This window comes from Saimiri boliviensis, chromosome 17 (genome assembly GCF_048565385.1).
Source record: "Saimiri boliviensis isolate mSaiBol1 chromosome 17, mSaiBol1.pri, whole genome shotgun sequence".
Lineage (NCBI taxonomy): Eukaryota > Metazoa > Chordata > Mammalia > Primates > Cebidae > Saimiri > Saimiri boliviensis.
In genome coordinates, this window is record NC_133465.1 from 43,634,143 (window position 1) to 43,642,507 (window position 8,365).

Below are 8,365 nucleotides of genomic sequence, written 5' to 3' on the forward strand. Positions count from 1 at the left end.
CAGCCCAGGTGCCACCTCAACAGCTGGAAATGGGGGTAAGCCTAGTCCAAATGTCCCACAGGAGTACCCATCACCACTGGGCCATGGGGAACCCAGCACAGACCCAGACCTCCTGGCCTTGGTTGGAGGACATGGTGGGCTTGGGGCAAAGGGGAGAATTTTGGGGCTTAATGGCCCCAAATTAGGGGCCATTAAAGGCTTGGTGGTCCTTGACTAGGCTTGGAGTGCAGCAGTTTGGAAAGCCAGAGACCCGCTTCCCTGGATGAGCAAAGGACGATGGAGCTTGGACCGCAGGGGAGATGCTTGGGCCACTCAATAGTAGCAGAGGGAGAGGAAGGTAGGCAGGAGGTGTTTCAGTCCTCATTTTCCCTCCTTGGACCCTCCAACCCCAAAGGGCTCCACCCAGAAGGATTTAAACAATTTAAAAAAAAAATATTAATCGTTAGTGAACAGCTAATAGGGACACCTGGGTTGGAAGGAGAAAAAAAAAAAAAAAAAAAAAAAAGTCCAAAATAGGCAGGGCGCAGTGGCTCACACCTGTAATCTCAGCACTTTGGGAGGCCAAGGTGGCCAGATCACCTGAGATCAGGAGTTCAAGACCAGCCTGGTCAACATGGATAAACCCTGTCTCTACTAAAAATACAAAAATTAGCCAGGCCTGGTATCATGTGCCTGCAATTCCAGCTACTCAGGAGGCTGAGGCAGAAGAATGGCTTGAACCTGGGAGGCAGAGGTTGCAGTGAGCTGAGATCGTGCCACTGCACTACAGCCTGGGCAACAGGAGTGAAACTCTGTCTCAAAAAAAAAAACCAAAAAACAAAAGACAGTCAAAAAAACAAAATCCCCAATTCCCTGCATCTTCTGAAAAAAGGGTGTGTGTATGCATAATAAACCAGAGAGAGGAAAGAGTGCTGAACCAGGGGAGAGGCCCAGGCATTCACATTGGCTCCATGAGGTCAAGGTGGAGTGGGTGTTCAGGGCAGGAGGAGGCTGCTGGGCCAGCCCTGTGCCTCCCAGCTTCACCCGGATGGCATGCAGCCCATGAGGATGTGTGTAGGGGAGTCCACCCTCTCTACTTCGGGGAGAATGAAGGCAGTGGGGACAGTGGTGGGGGAACCCACAGCCCCTGACCAACACCTGCTGAAGATGCAGGGATCTTACATCCGACTTCAATTCCACTGGCTCTGGTCTGCTGCTTCGAGGGTGCACAGCTCTCCTGTTCTAGGCTGCGCTAGTCTAGCCCCAGTTCTGACGCAGGCACCTTAAAGATCCCGGATTACTTTGCCCGGCCACGTCCAGCCCCTTTAGGGAATGCTCGGGGGACTTTGCCATTGGATCATTAGTTGAATGGTGGCTCCTTACTGCAAAGGACACATTTTTATAAGTGATTCCCCCTTTAAGAGACCCTCTAGTTCTAGCAGGGGTAGCAAAGGAGGAGAGGCTTGGCACTCTCCTCCTAGGACCCATTTCTGTTTCCCTTAAGGTGATCAGGGAAGCAGTATAGACATAGAGAGACCTTCACAGGCCAGCCTGGGCTGGGTGTTGCTCACCCAATGACCTATTTCTGGTACAGACACTTAACCAGATTACCTGGCCTTATGTGGTGGATCAGGGACTGGTCTTCCTGATTCTTGCCACACACCCCTTCATCTTCTGCTCATCTGTGCCCTAAGAGCCATCACCATCAGAAGGGAACATTGAGAGCTATCAAGATCTCGACAGGCCAGAGTCAGCTCTGTATGGGACCCAGGCAGGTGCTTCCAGGGTCTGGGAGAGCTTGGTTCTATGGGTGGGGGTTCTAGAGTGCTACTCATGTCTCTCTCTTTTTTTTTAGAGACAAGATCTCACCCAGGCTGGAGTGCAGTGGCGTAGCTCATTGCAACCTGGAACACCTGGGCTCCAGTAATCCTTCTGCCTCAGCCTCCTGATTAGCTGGGACTACAGGCACACAACACTGCACCTGGCTGGTTTTTTGTTTGTTTGTTTTAATTTTTAGTAGAGAAAGGGTTTCACTATGTTGCCAAGTCTTGTCTCAAACTCCTGGGATCAAGCAACTTTCCAGCCTTGGTCTCTAAAGTGCTGGGATCACAGGCGTGAGTCACGTCACGTGGCCCACGCCTCATAAAGACATGCCATCATGTTGCTGAAAGATGCTTCCAGGCCCCAAGATATGTGGAGGGGTGGCTTTGATGGACAAGTCCAAACCATGGGCACTCTCCCCCAGGATGCCAGGTCCCTAGGGGTGCTAGGGCCTTGCTGACCCTTAACATGAGAGGCCCCTCAAAATGAAGTGTCTCTCTGGAGAAGGGTAGGTGGGGGGGCTGGGCTCTGGGAGGGTTGTGGGTGAAGAAGAAATTGGAAGGGTCAGGGACAGAGCAGAAAGGAGAGAAAAGGCTGAGAGCCAGCCACACAGTCTGTCTAGGACAAAGACGGTGAGATTCTTCAGGCATCCTCAAGAGGGCACCCTGGGCTCTTGAAAGAATCAATTTAGTCTTATCCCAAGCCCCACCGGACAGGTGGCTCACCACCAGCTGCACGGAGTCTCAGGTCTCCAAGGATGTGGGCTGCCCAGCAGTGATCAATGGCAGCAGCAGACGCAGTTGCAGCCGTATTCCCATGGACTCCGGCCATCCCTGCCTGCCCATCTTCATCTTCAAAGAAAATGCACAAGTCAGGAAACCCGTGTTCTGGGAGACCCAGGTGTCCCTAGCCTCTCCCAGAAGCTGCCCAGCTGGTCTGGGGGAAGGAGGTCAGGCCCCCTTTGCTAGTGCTGCTTCACTTCCAGGTAACATCCCTCCCAAGGACAGCTGGTTCAGGACACCTCTCCTCCAGAGCCCTCAGTAAAGGGACTTCTCCCTAAGTTTCCACTAAATCCCCGCCTGCTCCTGTCATCCCAGAGCCCACCACACACTGGGATGGGAACCCTGCATTTAGTTATGTATGCCAGCATTGGCTGAAGTGTGTGTGTGCACATGGTTTGAAGGGGGGGGGTGCCCACTGTGCCCTCCTGGGAGGGATGAGAATGAAGACAAGAAGGAAGGGAGCTATTAATCCAGTGCTAGTTTAGCAGAGAAACCTTGGCTTCTGCATGAAGCCATCTCACCTAGGACCCCTGGGGACAGACAGCGAAGGAGGGGAGATGCAGAAGGCAGGTCACACTGGCCTTCATTCCCTTCTCCTCCCTTTAGCAAGATGTTACAGGCCCAAGAGAGCTGCTCTCCTCTGAGCTGGGCCTAGTGGGCAGCAGCCCTCAGAGGCCCACACATTCACCTCCCGCCACCTGCCATGCAGCCTGGGGGCAAGAGCCCTGGACCAAGAGCCAGGAGTCCTGAGTTCTGGCCCTGGCTCTGCCATTTATTCCCTTCACCTTCTGAGCCTCAGTTTCCTCTGCTGTAGCATGGGGGTGATGCTGCTGGCCTTACCCTTTCACCGGTATCTTGTTTGTCCTAGGAAAGCGGAGGACGGAGGGTTGTTCCAGCTGTGGAGTACAGGACAAGAGTGGCTTCAGATGACCTGGGCCAGGGTCACCAGCATCTCTGCCGCTACCACACCTGGGGGCCTTCCCAAGGCAGCAGCAATTCCGCCTGAGAGACAGAAGCAGAGTTTAGCGTGTGAACCTGCAGATACCAGCTGGTGCCTTAAGTCACCTGAGACTTTTGCCAAACATAGGAGGATAAAAAGCATCTCCCCAAAAAGGTTGGGGGCTCTGGCATTGGTTAAAGGGGAGCAGGCAGCACCCCTCATCTCTGTGGTCCCCTCACCATCAGTTCCTGAGACAACCGAGCACCCTGTGTCTATCAGGTGACTGATCCCCCCTCCCCAGTTAAGGAGGCTCAGGCTGTGGGAAGCTCACACACAGGAGAAACATCTCCACCTACAAGGGAGCAGAAAGTTCTGGAAGGGCAGGAAGTTCCAGGCTGGCAAAAATGCAGGTTGAGGGGGCAGAAATGGGTGCCTGCCCCCAGGGACCACACCTGGGACCGACATGGGGTGGCCTTAGGATGGGATGTGGATGAGGGACACGTGGGCCCCGAGGTGCCTGCAGGCAGGCTGGTGTGGACGCCAGCCTCCCAGGAGCAGCGGGGACAAAGCCCGCCCGCCCAACAGACTGGCTCGGGTGCAGTAAGCCCAGTGGCCACGGGGTGGGGCCCGAGGACCAGAGACGCCCAAGCAGGAGTGACGGGCAGAGCCGCAGCCTCGGTCGCCTGTGCCGGGAGCGGCGGGGGCCCCACAAGGGTATTTTATTTTTAAATACCTATGCATTTCTTTCTTTCTTTCTTTTTTTTTTTTTTGAGACGGAGTTTCACTCTTGTTACCCAGGCTGGAGTGCAATGGCGCGATCTCGGCTCACCGCAACCTCCGCCTCCTGGGTTCAGGCAATTCTCCTGCCTCAGCCTCCTGAGTAGCTGGGATTACAGGCACGTGCCACCATGCCCAGCTAATTTTTTTTGGATTTTTAGTAGAGACGGGGTTTCACCATGTTGACTAGGATGGTCTCGATCTCTTGACCTCACGATCCACCCGCCTCGGCCTCCCAAAGTGCTGGGATTACAGGCTTGAGCCACCGCGCCCGGCCGCATTTCTTGAATAAACCCACTTGGTCATGAGGTATTATCCCTTTATGTATCACTGGAATAAATTTTCTAATAATTTACGTGGATTTTACATCTATGCTCATGAAAGAAATTGGACACTAATTTTTCTTTCTTGTAATATTAGATTTTTCTGTAAACATTTTCTTGCCCTCATAAAAGAGTTGGGAGGAGTTCTCTCTTCTTTTACTATTTTCTTGAAGACTTTGACTATATTGCTGATATTTCCTTCTTAAATGTTTGAAAATTCGCTGTTAGGCAGGGCACAGTGGCTCACGCCTATAATCCCAGCACTTCGGGAGGCTGAAGTGGGAGGATGACTTGAAACCAGGAGTTGGAGACTAGCCTGGACAACATAGTGAGACCTTGTCTCAATTAAAAAAAAAAAAAAAAAAAAAAAAGGAAATAAATAAAACATTCACTGACAAATCAATCTGGCCTTTATTTGAGGAAACACTTTGAATAACAGAGACAATTCTTTAACAGATACTGAACTATTCAAGGCTTTTACCTTTTCTTCTGCCAGTTTTTGTAAGTTCTGGTTTTTATTTGGAAGAGTGTGCCCACTCAAATTCAAATTGTCAAATTTGTTGTTAAGTTGAACTTCTTTTAATGCCTGTAGGATCTTTTGTGATGATTCCTTTTCATTCTTGATATTAACAGGGATTTTTAAAATCTCACAGTTAACCTGAAATGAATTAATTTATCATATAATCTAAATCATAGTACATTTGCACAATATACAATCCTCTTTCTGTCAAAGAAAACTAGAACAAAACCTTTTAAGGGTTTCCTATTTTAAATTTTATTTTTGCATTTCTCATAGGGGTGTGTGTGTGTGTGTGTGTGTGTGTGTGTGTGTGTTTGTGTTAAAGCTTATAAAATGTGTCCGGGCACAGTGGTCTGTCATCCTAACACATTGGGAGGCCAAGGTGTCAGAACTGATGGAAGCCAGGAGTTTGAGACCAGCCTGGAAAACATAGCAAGACCACTCTCTAGTAATTAAAAATAAAATAAGATTTTTAAGTGTATAAAGTGCTTATTACAAAAAACAATGGTTCTTTGCTTCATTGTTTCTCAGCCCCTTTTTCATTCATCCCAAACGCTTTCAGCTATTTTTTTCTGATATTTCCTCCCTATATAGGAATACCATGCTTCTTCTGACATAAATGTCTTGATTTATCAGTTTTAAGCAATATTATTAATAATTGCTCTATTAAGGAAGATGAGGATTTAGCACTCTTACACTGGCCAAACACTTGCTCCCTCCTCATTTATCTTCTCCATATAATTATATGATACTTTTTGGTTAAAACAGCACTCACGGCCAGCGGCTCACGCCTGTAATCCCAGCACTTTGGGAGGCCAAGGTGGGTGGATCACCTGAGGTCAGGAGTTCAAGACCAGCCTGGCCAAAATGATGAAACCCCGTCTCTGCTAAAAATACAAAAAATTAGCAGGCGTGGTGGCAGGCGTCTGTACTCCCAGTTACTTGGGAGGCTGAGGCAGGAGAATCGCTTGAAGCCAGGAGGTGGAGGTTGCAGTGAGCCAAGTTGATGCCATTGCACTCCAGCCTGTGCAACAAGAGCAAAACTCTGTCTCAAAAAAAAAAAAAACAAAAAAACAAACAAACAAAAAAAACCCACAAAAAACAAAAAACAAAAAACAAAAACCCACAAAACAACACTCAGTGTTTATCTTACTGTGACTATGTATGAAAGTACACTTCTGGCTTATCCATTCCAATTACCACCATATGCTGGAGGTGGCACTCTTGCCTACAGTGATGGGGAAGACAGGAAAGCTTGACAAAAGGAGGAGCAGGGCAAAGGCTGTGGTAATGGGTCAGGCCAGGTTCGGTGAGGATCGCTGTCTAAACCAGTTAGGAGCTGGCTCAGCTTCCTATAACAGGAAGAGTAATTTCTGGGTGATCATTCTTCTGACTGAGTTAATTTAGGGAAATAATCCATAATCCATTGTCATCAAATTCCTCCCCACTGAGCTCAGAAAAACATTTCTGCAGCCCAGAAATTTTGCTGAGATTTTGACATACCCATTGAAACACTCCCTGGGAGAGATCCAGGCCTTGATAATGTTCCTGCTTATTGCCCTGATTCTGATTTTTTTTTTTTTTTTTAATTGAAAGAGGCCAGGTCGGGCTATTAAAAAAAAAAACAAAACAAAAAAAACTCTTCTCAGGATATTGTTGGAAATACGTTATTTCTACTATTTTCTCTCTGTGGTTTGTGGCGAAGGGGTGGCAATGAGAACTGGGACCTTTTTCAGGATTGGGTGGAGAAGGAAGGCCCAACCACCCAAGCCCAGACCTAGTACAAATTCCTTGGCTCCACCCTTGGGGAAAATCCACAACCAGCAGAGATTTTACCTTTTCTTCTGCCAGTTTTGGTAAGTTTTTGTTTGTTTTTGTTTGTTGTACCAAATTTCTTTATTTGAAGGACTGGTACAAAGAACTTAAGTGGATGTTTTGGTACAACTTACAGAAAAGGTAAAGGAAACCCCAATACGCATGCACTGCCTTGGTGGCCAGGGAAGTCACCCCGTGGCTATGGGTAAATTAGCCTAAGGCTTAGCATTCATTATCACTGTCTCCCAGGGTGTGCTTGTCAAAGAGATACTCTGCCAAGCCAGATTGGGGAGCTCCCGTCTTGTGAAAGTTGGTCACGTGGTCACCCAATTCTTTGATGGATTTCACCTGCTCATTCAGGTAAAGTGTCTCAATGAAGTCACACAAATGAGGCTCAGTGTTGTCAGTGGCCAGTTTGTGCAGTTCCAGTAGTGACTGATTCACATTTTTTTCCAAATGTAATGCACACTCCATCGCATTCAGCCCGCTCTCCCAGTCATCATGGTCTGCTTTCTTGGTATCCTGAAGGAAGATGCAGTCACCCGGTTGGTTCTGCATCTTCATCAGTTTCTTGGCATGTTCCCTCTCCTCAGGAGATTGGTGAAGAAAGTACTTGGCAAATTTCTTCAAAGCCACATCATCGCGGTCAAAGGCATGGACAGGTAAACACAGGAGGTTTAGAGCTCCAGGTTGATCTGGCGGTTGATGGCGGCCTCTGAATCCTGGCGGTAGTTCTGGCGCACCTGCGAAGGTGATGCGGTCGTCATGGCGGCTGCTAAGGAGAGGCGGCGGGGGCCTTGGGGCGGTCCGAGGATGCGGTGTGGAGGTGACAGGGGGCTGGCTGTGGGCGGCCGGCCGGGGTGGGGGACGAGCGCCGGTTCTGTCCAAGCACTGTTGAAGCAGGAAACCGCGGCGACTCTCGGCAAAGAACGTCTCAAGTTTTTGGGCTTTTTTTGGAAGAGTGTGCCCAAATTGTCAGATTTGTCATTAAGTTGAACTTTTAACGCCTGTAGGATCTTTTGTGATTATCCCTTTTCATTCTCGATATTAATAGGGATTTTAAAAATCTCACATTTAACCTGAAACGAATTGATTTACTGTCTAAGCTAAATCATAGTAACATTTGCACAATATATAATCCTCTTCCTGTCAAAGAAAACTAGAACAAAACCTTTTAAAGGGTTTTCTATTTTAAAATTTATTTTTACATTTGTCATATATATGTGTGTGTGTTTTAAAACTTATAAAATGTGGTCAGCACAGTGGTTAACACCTGTAATCCTAACACTTTGGGAGGCCAAGGTGTTAGGACTGATTGAACAGGTAAGGACCTGGAACAAGGTTGCAAAATCCTGAGGCTGGGAAAAAGGAGAAATTATTCTGACCTCAGGGAAAGAGAAGGTAGAAT

The 8,365-nt window shown here is 48.3% G+C and overlaps 1 pseudogene; it reads right to left on the reverse strand.

The window, feature by feature from the left end:
* Positions 1-7,164: 7,164 nt before the first annotated feature.
* Positions 7,165-7,727, reverse strand: LOC101044189 (ferritin heavy chain pseudogene; annotated as a pseudogene).
* Positions 7,728-8,365: the final 638 nt, after the last annotated feature.